The 14,813-nt window shown below is 35.2% G+C and overlaps 1 long non-coding RNA gene across 1 annotated transcript in view; it reads right to left on the bottom strand.

Moving 5' to 3' along the window:
- Window positions 1-1,883: 1,883 nt before the first annotated feature.
- Window positions 1,884-14,813, bottom strand: part of LOC122231483 — a 34,029-nt gene continuing 21,099 nt past the window's right edge. Inside the window, exon 4 of the long non-coding RNA XR_006208742.1 lies at window positions 1,884-1,921. This is a non-coding gene — a long non-coding RNA (uncharacterized LOC122231483). The remainder of the gene's footprint in view (window positions 1,922-14,813) is intronic.

The following is a 14,813-nucleotide window of genomic DNA, read 5'->3' as shown; positions in this document are numbered from 1 at the left end:
AATTTACCTTTTTTGTTTCTTTTTTAATTTTTTTTTTCTACCATGACTGGAATATAAATTTAATGGAGGGCAAGGATTTTTGACTGTTTCTGTTCATTCCTGAATTCTGAGACTTGAGGACTCTTCCCGACATATAATATGCACTCCATGAATATTTGTTAAATAAGCAAACACTGTAAAATAAAGATATACATGTTTGTATATAAAATATATAATGTTTACTTTGAAAAGTGAAATTCAGATCAAATGTTTGCAAGCTCTCCGAAGGGCTACATAGAATTCTAGGGTTTTCCAGGCCCAGTCTGAAATCAATTGCTAAATACTGTGTTCTTCCCCTTATTTCTAGAAACTGAAAGCTGTGTAGGAAGCCCAGGAGTGAGGAGGGGAAGCACACTCAAATGGTTTCTTTCAACAAAAGGTATCACAATGCATCACTGCTACTTTCCAACGTTCTTACCTGTTTGATTCAGTTCTGAATATAAATAAAAATTTTATAACCACCTATTTCTCCCTCTAATACAACTTAAAGCTGCATCATTAAGAAATTACGAGACTAGTTTTCTCTTCCTAAGCTTACATAGATTGTTAGACCTGGAATGGCTTTTAGTCATCATCAAATACAAATGCCTCACTTCCAGGTGAGACATCAGGCCTCAAGAAGTTGCATCTTGCCCCAAATCATCTAGCTGATTCGTACAAACCAACAGAGATTAAAACCAGGTCTTCTGCTGCCCAGTTGAGTTCTCTCTTCAATGTGTGCATGAAATGACATGCTCTGTTTTTATACAATATGGAGTCATTTAGAAATCGAACAATAGCTCAATAGCTCATCCTTCATAAAAAGGGATGGCTTAGAGAGAAGACCACATTTAAAGGACATGCTCACTGTCCTCTTGCACTGAAAGGCCAGTCTTCTATCCAGTTGTTCAGATGAGGAGTCTAAGAACCCACTCAAATGCTATTTTCATCACCATTGCATTTAGGTTCACATAAGAACTTGGCATTCTTTAAAAGAAATTTTTTTTGCCAAGGAACAGAGAAGTACACAAAACTTGTAATAAGAATTGAACTTAAAAAGGGGAATATCATGCAATTTTCTTTCTGTTGCACTAATGAAAGCAATACTGACAAAAAGAATTAACAGCATGTCAGCCGATAAGCTCTCCAATATCCTCCAATAAATTGTTTGTGCTGTGGTAGAGAGCTTCAAAGCAGGTAAAAATGTGGAGGAGATCTGAATATAATTATGTTTACGTGTAGTTTTCAAGATTAAATACTCTCTGGTTTCCAGAGTCTCATTAGTTTCATTTTTCAAAATATGTAGGAAAAGAAATATAAATGTGGTTTTTTTAGGAGTGAAAAATCACTATGAAGTTTCAGTTGGGAAGAAAATCAGTTTTTTATTTTTTATATTTTTTATTTTTTAAGTTTATTTATTTAAGAGAAAGAGCATGCACACGTGCGTGCATGAGTGAGGGAGGGGCAGAGAGAAAGGGAGGAGAGAATCCCAAGCAGGCTCTGTGCTGTCAGCCCAGAGCCTGATGTGGGGCTCGAACACATGAAACATGAGGTCATGACCTGAGCCAAAACCAAAAGTCATGTACTTAACCAACTGAGCCACCCAGGCACCCTGAAAATCAGTTAAAAAAAAAAACCAAACATTCAGACCCATATACTTACTTAATGTTCTAAAACCTGTATCTAAATATCCAAATAATTTGTAGAAAAGCTAAAATAAAAAACTTCAAATGAAGTATAAGTTTGTGAAGATGTGTCCTCATATCTTATCCTGACACAAGTCTCTCTCTGGGGTGTGAAGGAAAGCCTCAGACTGGGAGGGCTGTGGGAGGATGCAATTATACCCGGATTTGTGGAGTACATACCTGCACTTAGCTTTCTTTTTGTGTCATCAGCCAAGATCCTGTCAAGTAAAGATAAAAATGCATTTTTTCTCATATACACTTAAGTAATTTTAATGTTTTCAAGTTTGTTCATTTAAAGTCCTATTTTTATTTTACCTTTCTATCTTTTTTCCCAATTTCTTTTCCTTGGAAATAAAAACAATACACAAGAATATATTAGAGATATAAAGAGTGTAACAATATTGGAGAATATGGAGTGAACCAGATACCTCCTTCTGGATTCTGCTTTCTGTCCAACCCCACCCCTCTCCTCAAACCTCTCCATTCTCACTTTATGCTCAGAAGCAAATCTCTGTAATGGTTTTGTTTTTCTTCCAGGGGCTGAATTTTAAAATGGAAGGGAGAATGGAGAAATATTAAAACAGACTATTAAAAGTCTAAATACACATAGATGCTTAGTATCCCCACTGGAAATATTGCACTGCCATTAGAAGTACAAAATCATAAAACTACTTTGGAAAGCCATATAATATAATTTACTGAAGTAGACTTAGCCATACCCTATAAAACTTTTGGGATTAGAAATGAGACAAGAATTCTTGCACTCACCACTTCTATTCAACTTCATACTATAGTTCTTGCCAGAGCCATAAGGTTTAAAAAAGAAAGTATGATTGGAAAATAATAAATAAAATTGTCATTATTAGTAGGTGATACATTTCTTCATGTAGAAATCCCAGGAGTCTACAGATATGGTCGGTATAAAAACAACCAATTTTATTTCTAACTAACAAAGACTATAAAATTAAAAAAAAATTAAAAAACAATTTAAACGCCCTTTATAAATAGCATCAAAAGTTTCAAGTACTTAGGCAAATCCCCAAAAAAGAAAACTAGAAAACATTATTGAGACAATCATAGACTTAAATAAATGGAGGGATGTTCACTGATGAAAAGTTTCAACATTTTAAAGATATCAGTTTTCCCTAAATGGATCTATAAATTCATCGCCTTTCCACACGAAAGCTCAGTGTTTTATCTTTGTGGAAATGAAACAGCTGATTCTAAAATTTATATGGAGAATCAGAGGGCCCAAAAGAGCCAAGACAATTTTTAAGAATGACAAAGTTGAGAGATACAAACTACTGAATATCAAACTTTAATATGAAGTTAGAACAATTAAGACACCAATATTGTACAAAGTATAAATGAAAACCCAGGAGGAAACTCCTACGTGGATGATCTGTGATACAGCCAGCACTGCATAGCAGTGGGGAAAGAACAGTTCTTTCAATTAATGGTGTGGGTGTATTCAGTGTCTGCACGCAGTGGGGGCAGGAACTTGACAACCTCCCCTCTTCTCACCCTACTCAGCACACAAAGCAATTCCAGATGGATGGTCATTATAAAAGTGAAAGGCAAGAAACAGGGCATTTACAAGATAACATATGGGAGTACCTTTTTGACCTCAGGATAATCAAAGATACCTTTTTTTTTTTTTAATATTTATTTTACTTTATTTTAGACAGAGAGAGAGCGAACAGGAGAGAGGGGCAAAGGGAGAGAGGAGATAATCTCAAGCAGGCTCCAAGCTCAGTGCGGAGCCCCACATGGGGCTGGTTCTATCCCACGACCCTGAGATAATGACCTGAGCTGAAATCAAGAGTCTGACGTTCAACCCACTGACCCACCCAGGTGCCCCATAGATGAATCAAAGATTTCTTAAACACAACTGCAAAAATCACTAACTATAAAGGATAAGATTGAGAAATTAAAATATATTAAAAGTAGAAACATCCATCAAAACATCTTTTTATCTTTTTTTTTTTTTTTTTTTTTTTTTTTTTTTTTTTTTTTTTTAGAGATAGAGACATGAGTGGGGGAGAGAGGCAGAGGATGACAGAGACAGAGAGAGAAAGAGAGAGAATCTCAAGCAGATTCCATGGAGTCTGATGTGGGGCTCAATCCCAAGATCCTGAGATCATGACCTGAGTGGAAACCAGAGTCTGATGCTCAACTGACTGAGTCACCCAGGCACCCACAAAACATCCCTTGAATAGACTGAACAGGTAAGCCATTGTCTATGGTTTTAAAAAACAATAACTATGAATGTTTTTATTCCATCAACACCTATTTTGCTTATATTTTTAGCTAGGATCATCCCTGACATTTATTTTCAAAGGTTAATTAAGCTGATTTTTATTTTTTTTTAAATTAAAAAAAAATTTTTTTTAACGTTTATTTATTTCTGAGACAGAGAGAGACAGAACATGAACGGAGGAGGGTCAGAGAGAGAGGGAGACACAGAATCTGAAACAGGCTCCAGGCTCTGAGCTGTCAGCACAGAGTCCGACGCAGGGCTCGAACTCACAGACCGTGAGATCATGACCTGAGCTGAAGTCGGATGCTTAACCGACCAAGCCACCCACGTGCCCCAAATTAAGCTGATTTTTAAATGTTTTCTATTTTTTCACAGATTATCATTTTTCGGTTTTCAGAGTTTCTTCCTTTCACTGTTTGGTTTTTGGAAATGTTATGATTATTGCTTGTTCATTTCACACTGGTATTTAAACTTCCTATTTTCCCATTTGTGTACGAAGTTTCTGATTAGAGCAACTTCCCTCCAGTTATCGTATAAGAGGGTTAGTTTGTGTCTTTAGGGTGCGAAGTGCAGGGAATATGTCTTCAGTTTGTGAGTTCCTCTTGCTCTTGGTAAATACCATGAACCTGGGGCTTTCCTCTGCCTCTGCAAACCGTTTCCTGCATTCAGTGCTTTAGTCCAGAAATAAATGTTTCTCTTATTTCTCAACTATTGCTCAGCATAAGCAGAAGTGGAAGAGGGGGCTGACCTACCATGTTGCTACATGTGTCTTCTCCAGCTCTCCTGGTGATCACCACCAAGTCCTATCCACTTTTTGGATCTATTTACTCTTCATTTGGAGCACCATTCAAACTCCATAGAATTCTTCTCCTTTCCATGTTTCAGCCTATGTTTTCTCCAGTCTTCACAGCTGTTTTCAGGGGCATGTTATCTAAGCAGTCCCCTAGGGCCTAGCACTTAGAAGAGCCCAATACTTGGTTTAATGTTGCCGTCTTGAAATTCTTAATAATTTTTAAACAATGGTGCTGGATTTTTATTTTGCACTGGGCCTTCTCAATCATGAAGCTGAGCCTGTCTAATATGGCTTTCAATACAATCTGGATTCCTTAATTGCTTTTAGGGTTCCTTAAACATTTTATTATGCTATAATATTTTTTCCTATATCTAATGCAATTATACATTTTTATTTTTTATTTTGTAAGCTTTATTGAGGTATAAAAATCACTTATTGTAAGTGTACAGTACAAATGATTATTACTCAGTTTATAGAGTTATGTGACCATCACAACAATCAAGTTCTAAAATATTTCCATCACTCCAAACAGGTTTCATGTGCCCATTTCTAGTCACTCCCTGTTCTCATCACCAGCTCCAGCACTTTTTATATTTTAAAGGAACTTTTAAAAAATATATAAATTCTTAGTGTGTGTGTGTGTGTGTGTGTGTGTGTGTATGCTAAATTTCTCCTCAAGGAAGATGAAGAACTTTGAAGGGAATGATAATCTTCAAAAAGGGACCTGAGTAGCCAGTCAACTTTCTCCTCTTTTCCTCTCTAATAGGTAGTTAGTAAGAGACCATTTTGTGTGAATTCAAGTCTGATGACAAGATAGTGAATAGAATCTGTTTACAGTTAGGAACTTCTACTTAAAGAAAACCTATTTGTTCTTGTTTTCTTTTGGATTAAAAAAAATTATTTGAAATAATATAAACATACTACTTAAAATCATAAACTGTTTCATTGGTAAACTCAATAAAACAATAATTAGAGAGAGATATATTATACCAAGCAGACATTTATATCATTCTTATTTTGGTTTTAATATGTATAAAAATGTTTACTTTTTCTGATTATAAAACTCCTAAGTGGTTATATTTATTGATATGCACAATATAGAGAAAAACAAAATATCCAATTATCCTATACTGTATCACATTTTTCCTAATATTTTTCTTTGCATATATGTGTTTATCTAGTGGGTTTTTATTTTTGTTTCAATATGGGATCATAACTCATATACAATTTTCTCCTTGTTGTTTCCTATGTACATGATCATATATACATATCCATAACTATTTGTCAAAAACATAATTTATCTGTGAGTGACAGCTAACGTTGGCCAAAGAAAGAGCTGAGAGGCAGGGTGTTAAATACTGGACTGAATGTGAGAGTAATTTGGCACATATTTGTGATTCAGATCTTTCTAGACGGCTCTGTAGCAAGATGACTGACTCAAGGTGATAAAAATTTTTTGTAGGCCACCCCATTATAGAACTCTAATAAAGGAGCAAGCTAAAAAAGGTAGAAGATGCTTTTAACCAATTTACTCAGGCAATCCCCATTTCATAAATATGATTTCTTTCTACATATTTCTTTCCTTTCCGTTCTCTCTTTTTTTTAATATTATTCCATTTATTTGAAATGTCCATAATAAGCAAATCCATAGAGACAGAAAGTAGATTAGTAGTTTCCAGAGGCAAGGGGATGGAGAATGATTGCTAATAGATAACAGTTTAATTTGGGGATGATGAAAATGTTCTAGAACTAGATGGTTGCACATTGTGAATAAACTCAAAAATCACTGAGTTGTACATTTTTAAAAGATGAATTTTTGGAATATGAATTATATATATATTTCTTAATATATTTACATTATAGTATTTATTTGTATGTTTCTGCTTCATCATTATTCCTAAAGATTAGATCTATACTTAATGCAGTTCTTAACACATAGCAGGTGTTCAGTTAAAAGTTTACTGGTGAAACAATGAGGAAGAGATGAAAACAAAGTCCTTTTTTGTTCTTAATCACGATTTAGGCCACTGAATAAGCTAATCTCCCTGGATGCAGAAAGCAGAAAGATATATAGTATAATTAGATAAGTCCTATAAAGACATATAACAGCACTTGGCAAGGTGCCTGGCACATAATGAGAATATCATTACTAATAAAAATAATCTGCTTCCCTAATAGTGAGAAGCCTGAGCACCCAACACGGGAGGCCAGGAACAAGTCATGGATGCAAATGGCTAGCAATTGTGACTCACACACCCAGGGGTGGGGACAGGCATAGGCCTTCTCTGCTTTGGTTTGTCCAATTGGAAACTTCCTTGGAGAACCCCTCGGGCCACCCTTCTTTTCATCTGCAGATATATTATTGAACATTGTAGCTCAGTCCTGTCAGGTGAAATTACATTAGAAGGATTAGGAGATGCTCTGTAAGGAGAAAACAGGATTTGGCAATTTGATTTCAGGAAGACTTGAAAGGTCAGAGATGGAAGGCCAAGGTGGAAGAAAAAGGGCTTTGAGCTTTGGCAGTGAGAACCAACAATCAGCAAGAATATAGCAGTTACGGAAGTATAGGAGTAATGTCTTCTCTAAGAATCATCAACATGATAGAATTTTGTTTTTTTGAAAAGGTGGGAGATCCACTGAATTGTCTAAAAGAAATGGTTTTGGGTGATTTTGCTGTTGTCATATGATTTCTAATTAAAATAGTCTTTTTAGCTCATCAAAACAATTTTCCTTACTTAGTAAAACTAAAAAGTTATTTTATTGTCCCCTTAGTGTTTTTCATTACAGTTTTGTCAAATTGTATCCAAAGCTGCTTTTAAAAACAGTGCTAAAATTTTTATGCTTTAAATAAAATCTGTTGCCTTTTTATAAGCAATTGGCAATTATGTAAGAATTGAACCAAATAAATACACATACGTGGGGTTTTCTAGAATACAATTTTTTACACCCAGTCACTTGTTTGTTTTACAACTAGTTATCATGTCATATTTTGTTGGTTGTTTGCAGAGGAAAAGTTTTTTTTTTTTTAAACCAAATATGGTTCTAAATAAACAGACACATAAGCCTGAAATAAAACCCTGTAATCTTGTTCATTAAGTGTTTATTATTATGTGTTTCGTGTCTGACCCTTGATGGGTTACCCAACATTCTGAGCTGTAATTTCCTATAAAATATATAAAGTGAAAATAAGAGTATCCTGTTTTCAGAGGTCTTATGAGGATTAAATGAGAAAATGAACTTCAGTGTTAAGCATAGGACTTGGCGCATAGTAAATGCTCAATAAATAGTTTTTAGAAAATTACTTGAGTGTGTGAATGTGAGAAACAGTCCAGCAGGCATTGTTTTCCTGACAGATTGTGTTTATAGGACTGCACAGGAAGATTATAAACATCTGTGCCTTGGTTACCATTTTCCTGATTTATTTAACCATGTGGATTTTGTCATTTGCAACTAATCAGACACAGGCAGTGCCATCTACACTGTACAGATGGTTTCTTCAATCCATCAGCAATGCCTGGGTGTGGCAATGCCTGGGACAGGGCACATTAAAAGTTAGCAGCAAGAAAATTTGACCTTTTGAATTTTGAGACTCCTGGAATATTTTTAAACTCCTACATGCTTCACCTTTGATACTGGAAGAGTTGATCTTTCTATATATATATTACATACATATACACACACACACATATACATATATGTAATATATATACATATATGTAATATATATGCACACATATATTTATTATTTGTTATTATATATTTATTATTTATTATTATTATTATTTTTACAGAGTTAGCATAATCAGGGCTGCCTGACTCATTAGGGAATGTTCTGTGATAGGAAGGAAGCAAGTAGGAAAGGTTGAGACAGTTAAAAAACACAATTTAATGTCTGCTTTATTGCTCATTTTAATTACTATAATATTAAGAAAATGTAGAGGTAAGAGCAGAATTTTTTTGAAATAGTCTACCTGCAAAAGTGTTATATTCTCGTTGTAGACAAATCAGAAAACACAGAGAACAGGAAAAAAAATTCTTATAATCCTTCCATCTAAAGATGACTACCCTTGACATTTTGATAATATCCTTCATTATGATTATTTATGTACATATATACACGCATGAGCATGTATATACATGCATACACATACATGTATATTTTGCAAAAAGTGGAATCACGTCGGAAAGGATTTTGTCACTTGATTTTCCCACTTAGTGAAATATTCCTAAAATTCTTTCACATGATTTTAATGTTCTTCTTCATGATTCTTTTAAATAGATGTTAATAATTCACTGCAGAAACAAAATGTTATTTCCTGAATGTCCTAATTTTTGAGAGTTAGTTTCCAATTTTATTGCTATTGTTAAACAATCACTATTAAACAGTTTTTAGCTAAACGAGAAAATTTTGAAAGGAATTGAGTGAGTAACATATACAAGCTCTATATTCTAGCAAGATTATCCCCATAAAATTATTATATGTGAAATCACTTACCAGCATTAGAGAACAACACAGGAGAATAAAAACAAGCTTCTAAGACAAAATACATTTAAACAGAAGCTACAACCTCCATAGAATAGACAGAGAAGGAAATATGGATTCATGCTGAGTTTCTCAGTACAGGCAATTCTCGCTTTGAACAGGAGTGCAGGACTATGAAAACAGCCATGCTGATTGCAACCATACAAAGTAATACTCATAATGAATGAGAAAATGTAAGATTGTTCCATGACCTTTAAAAATTTCTACCAAAAATTGAAAATTCTCTATCTGTTATAAAGGTACTATTGGGGCACCTGAGTGGCTTAATCAGTTAAGCATCCACTTCAGCTCAGGTCATGATCTCAAGGTTGGTGAGTTAGAGCCCCGCACTGGGCTCTGCGCTGACAGTGAGGAGCCTGCGTGGGATTCAATCTCTCTCCTTCTTTCTCTATGCCCCTTCCCCACTTGCACTCTCTCAAAATAAATAAATAAACTTAAAACAATAAAAGTACTTGTATAATGAAATTAAAAAGAATAACAAAAGTAATGCTTATTTAGTACATTGTAATGTAACATATTACAGATATTGAGAATTCCATGTTTTATTTCCTTATAAAAAAGTCATCAAAAGTTGTTTGAACAATGCTTGCCTTCTTCTTGTAAATAACTTACGATGTATTCAAGGCATCTTTTCGTTGCCTTGGCAAATTTTGATCAGCTTCTAACATTTAATCATTGGCTCTTTCAATGTGCGGTATTACCACTGAGAATGCCTTTCACATGAAGGGTTTTGCCAACATCGGGCATTTCCTCTGGGACACCTGCATCCTGTTTGTCACCATTTTCCTCATTTATGTCCATACGTTTGCCTTCCCTAAACTCCTCTGACTGCACACCTAGAGCATGTCCATCAGTGGTAGTATCAAGATTACCACCACTACCTATTTCTCCTATAACTGCATAATGTTAGATTTCATTTTCAGCAGTATTACTTTTCATTTCTTTGCTGTACTTTCATCTTCATTGGCCAAGTCCTTCTCTTAATTATCCATTATTGTAAAATTTCACGTGGATATATCATTGGGAGGCAAAGAGGCAAAACTATATGCTTTGCTGCCTGTACATGAATTGAATAACATAGACAGTAACCAACCAATCACTGACAAATTTTGAAAGAAATGACATGATTGACCATTGATCAGGATATGCCTCTGTTATTCACGCAGTGATTTGTGGACTAAAAAATTAGCTGCAAAATTTGTACTTTATACAAATTACTCACAGTTAATTGTACTGTGGTAATAGAAATGTGAACCAGGTTGTCAGGGATCAGAGCAATTTAGCTATGCCATGGTAACTGAAAGGTGTATATTGGAAATGTGCAAAGAAAGGACTGCCTGTATGTATTTACAAATGATGAATGAAGGGGATGGCTTTCCAAATGGATTTTGATAGGCTGTGAAAGGCAGCCCCCTCTATCCCGAGCTATTTAGGGGGCAACAGTGGTTTTATGGGACCTGAAGTATATGATGCACCTAGGTTTCTAACTATTGCAGCAGCTATAAAGGGGAGAATTGTGCTGATCAGGTGACTTGTTGCAATTTGTAGAAAGTGTACTTCTTCCTCCTCTGATGTCACAGCACAGCAGAGCTCAGTGAGGATTTCAGCTCAACATGGGGATCTGATTGTTTCCTATAATTCTCACACTCCCACACTGCCTACATACCCTTCATGGATGGTGACAAACAAACAAACAAACACACACCTCAAGTCCTCAAGGGCCAAGTCTCTGACAGTCCCAAGAGGATACATCTTTGAAGTCAAGGTCAGGTCAGTGGTGTTAAACATGGGGGAAGGGGCATGTGGGTGGAGGGACAAGGAACCAAGAAAGTTGAGGAATTTACAGGGAAGTCTGTAAACAAAGAAGATTGATGTTAGCTGAAGACAAAGGAAGGACTCACTGGAAAGAAGGTGAGATTCCCCACAGGGTCTTGATATGTCATCTCAATTATCTTTGCATCACGGTGTCTGTCATGTAAAAAGCTCTTAAAATGTTTGTTAAATGAAGCAAGAAGTATTGCTGGGACTTTGGAGAAATAATATTTTAATAAAACCTAAATTAAATTTGACTACATAGGGAACACAAATAAAGTGGACTAAAGACTAAAGTTAAGATGGTTTGTGCTCCTTGGGGGCACCTGGATGGCTCAGTCAGTTGAGAGTCCGACTTTGGCTCATGTCATGATCTCACCGTTCATGGGTTCGAGCCAGGCGTCGGGCTCTGTGCTGACAACTCAGAGCCTGGAGCCTGCTCAGATTCTGTGTCTCCCTCTCTCTCTGCCTCTCCCTGGCTCATGTTCTGTCTCTCTGTCTCTCAAAAATAAATAAAACATTAAAAATAATAATAATAAAAAAAGGTTTGTGCTCCTCTGCACTGTCCTCCAGGTATTCAGAGTGATCTGTTGGAAATGTAATTCATACTGTATAGTTTCTTGCTTAAAATTTTTCAGTGGCATCCAATGTACAAAGAATAAAATCTAAAGTGTTTATCAGGGCTCACAAAGCCTACATAATCTGATCTCTAACAAATTCTCAGATGTTACCTCTTACCACTCTCCTCCACCACTTTCCACTACCCTCCCATATTCTTTAGTTACATTGGCCTTTTTTTTCTATTCTACAAATGTGGCAAGTTCATTGTGGTATTAGGATCTTTGCTCTTGCTGTTACCTCTGTATGACAAGCTCTATCTGTAGATTTTCACATGGAAAAATTTTAACACAGTTTTTTTTTTTAGTAAAAGATGTGTGATAACGACACTCCCTATAGGAAAAATTATGGAAGATGTATCATTTGCATCAGTCAGGATAAATTGGTTATGGTGCAGTAGCAAACAACCCCTCAGATCTCAGTGGCTTAAAACAACAGGTATGTATTTTTTGCTCATGCTACATAGCCAGTGTGGATTGGCAAGAAGGTTCTACTCATTATAGAGATGCTAATATTTTATGATACCACCAACTCAACATGAGGTTTTGGGGTTTGCCATGTCAGAAGAAAAGATAGATAGTAGAGCATTGCCAATTAAATGATTTATCCCAGAAAGGACACAAATCATTGCTCAGATTTTATTGACTGTAAGTCTGGATCTGGATCTGCTGTTTTCTATCTGTACTCCCATGTTCTTATTAGGCCTTGTTGACAGGCACAAAATGTTTTTATTGGGATTTTCAAAATAATTTGAAGTACTTTTAACAATTTATATATTTGAGGTAGATAGAGATACAGATGCAAATTGATGTTAAGGACAAGGTAGATACTTTGAGAGCTGGTTGAATTATTTTTGAAAAAAAAAAAACCCCAGAAAATATTGTTAGCAGATATTACAAAACAAATTATTTTGGTCATTTTAGCATTATGCAATTTTTTTCAATGTGTTTCTTTTTTTTCTTCAAATTTTTATTTAAATTCTAGTTAGTTAACCTATCGTGTAACATTGGTTTCAGGAGTAGAATTTAGTGATTCATCACTTATGTATAAATAAATGCCCTCCTTAATATTCCTTACCCATTTAGCTCATCTCCTGCCTACCTGAAGTACTGTCAACATTTTAGATTCTTGGGTCCCACCCTTCAAGATCTGATTTAGTTAGTCTGGGCTGGGGAGTGGTCATTAGTTTGTCTGCATTACTTCCAGTAAGTCAGTTGCAGGTGGTTCGGAGACACACCTCCAGAGTCTAGAACAATGGTTGGTCTATTGTGAGTGCTTAATAAACATTGTTTTGATTGTACAATTAGGGTTCCTTTATGAATAAGGGTTTAAAGGAATGGATCAGTGGTTTAAGTGAAAAGAATCTGTATAGGCCAAGTTACATTAGGAGGGAGAGAAAAGCCCAGTAGTCTATTAAAAATAACTTCCAACTTCTGAAGGAGGTAATGCTGGAACTTTCTTTCATTTTGTGCATGTCACTAGATTGACCCACACATTCCAGCTATGTCATATATCTTGTTCAGAAAGGCACAAGTCTAATTATATTTAAAAAAAAGAATGGATGAATTCTTTGACTCATTCGATTTGTAATGAACTATGGAGAAAGCAAATCCAATCTCATGTAATTAGAAGTTACTTTAATTGTGTGAAGTGCAGCCTACATTTCTTTGACAATGACAGATAATAATTTCCTTTTTATGTTGTATTCAAAATCTAATAGCCAATAACTTTACAACTCTAAGTCACTGGCAACTGAACTCTCTTGTCACTTATTCTGTATTATTTTCATACTCTGGTTGCAGAATAACAATGCTAGGAGTAAAGATCATAATGATGCCATATAAAGAGAACCATAAATGTATACTTTTCAAGTGAAGCCAATGTTCCATTATGATAGAGTACCCATCCGTTGACAATCTCAACTATTTAAAAGCTGGATCGCTAAGTTTTCAATATTCAGACTCTTTTCTGAAAGGAAGCTCCAGGCTAGAGGTCTCCATTGGTAAGTATTCATAAGGATTATGTTTTGGTAAAATAAAATCTGAAGGCTTCTAAAATATTAAACTTTCACGTAAAACATGTAGGAAAAAAAGACCAAAAAAAAAAGCTGATGCTTAAAATATCCATTAGTTGTTTTAAAAATTAATTTGCAGTAGGATTCTATTTTTACAATTGCTGTGAAGTCTTGCTTTAATAATATCACTATTTCCTCCTCTTCTGGACAAGTTATTCATAATGTTAGACTATCTTAAAGGCCTTGGATGAATATGGGCACTTATACCTTGGACTGTGGGCTAAATTTTAAGATAACAAGAGAATATTTGTCTTGCTGCAAAAAACAGTATATTTCTTTAATATATATATTCTGACTAGTGAATCTAAATTTCTCGGCTGGGAAATAAATGCACTGTAATAGGTAATTTTGCTTTTGCCTGAAAGTTGCTCAAGTTTAGCTGATACTTCTCTAATAGATGCTAGCAAACTAAAAGAGCTCAAAGAAATTCAAGAAAATCACATGGATTCAAAGACTTGCTTCTTTCTGTTTCTGCATGAAAGTGGCGCTTTTCCTGTATCACATCTGAGAATTCAGTGTGTATAGCAGAGGCATAGTCTCCTCTCCTACAAGTGACTCTGTAGTATTGTAATAAAATGGCTTTGTGTATTTAAAACATACCATGAACGATAGTTATGAACATGCATAGCAAGGAGATTGTTTGTGATGTGCTGGTTCACAGTCCTTATATCTTAATAAAGCACAGAATAGGATTAAAACTGGAAGCCAAAAGTTCCAAGCTGTCTATATTGCTTGGGACATTAGTGGGCACACACATACACACACACACACACACACACATACACACACACACACACACACACACACAGAGCTAATTGCATCCCTCATCTTACAGCTCATTATAATTAATATTCCTGGGGAAGCCTCTCCATCTCCTTATCTTGTTCCCATTTTCCATGCCTATTTCTTTCTTTCCTCCAAAAAATAACCTAATGTGTTTATTATGTATCTTTGTATGTGCTCTTGTCAAATGTGTATTGTTTTGTGTCCTTGCATTTTTAATTTTCATA

The sequence above is a fragment of the Panthera tigris genome, chromosome A1 (assembly GCF_018350195.1).
Source record: "Panthera tigris isolate Pti1 chromosome A1, P.tigris_Pti1_mat1.1, whole genome shotgun sequence".
Classification (NCBI taxonomy): domain Eukaryota; kingdom Metazoa; phylum Chordata; class Mammalia; order Carnivora; family Felidae; genus Panthera; species Panthera tigris.
This window is presented reverse-complemented; position numbering and strand designations above follow the sequence as displayed.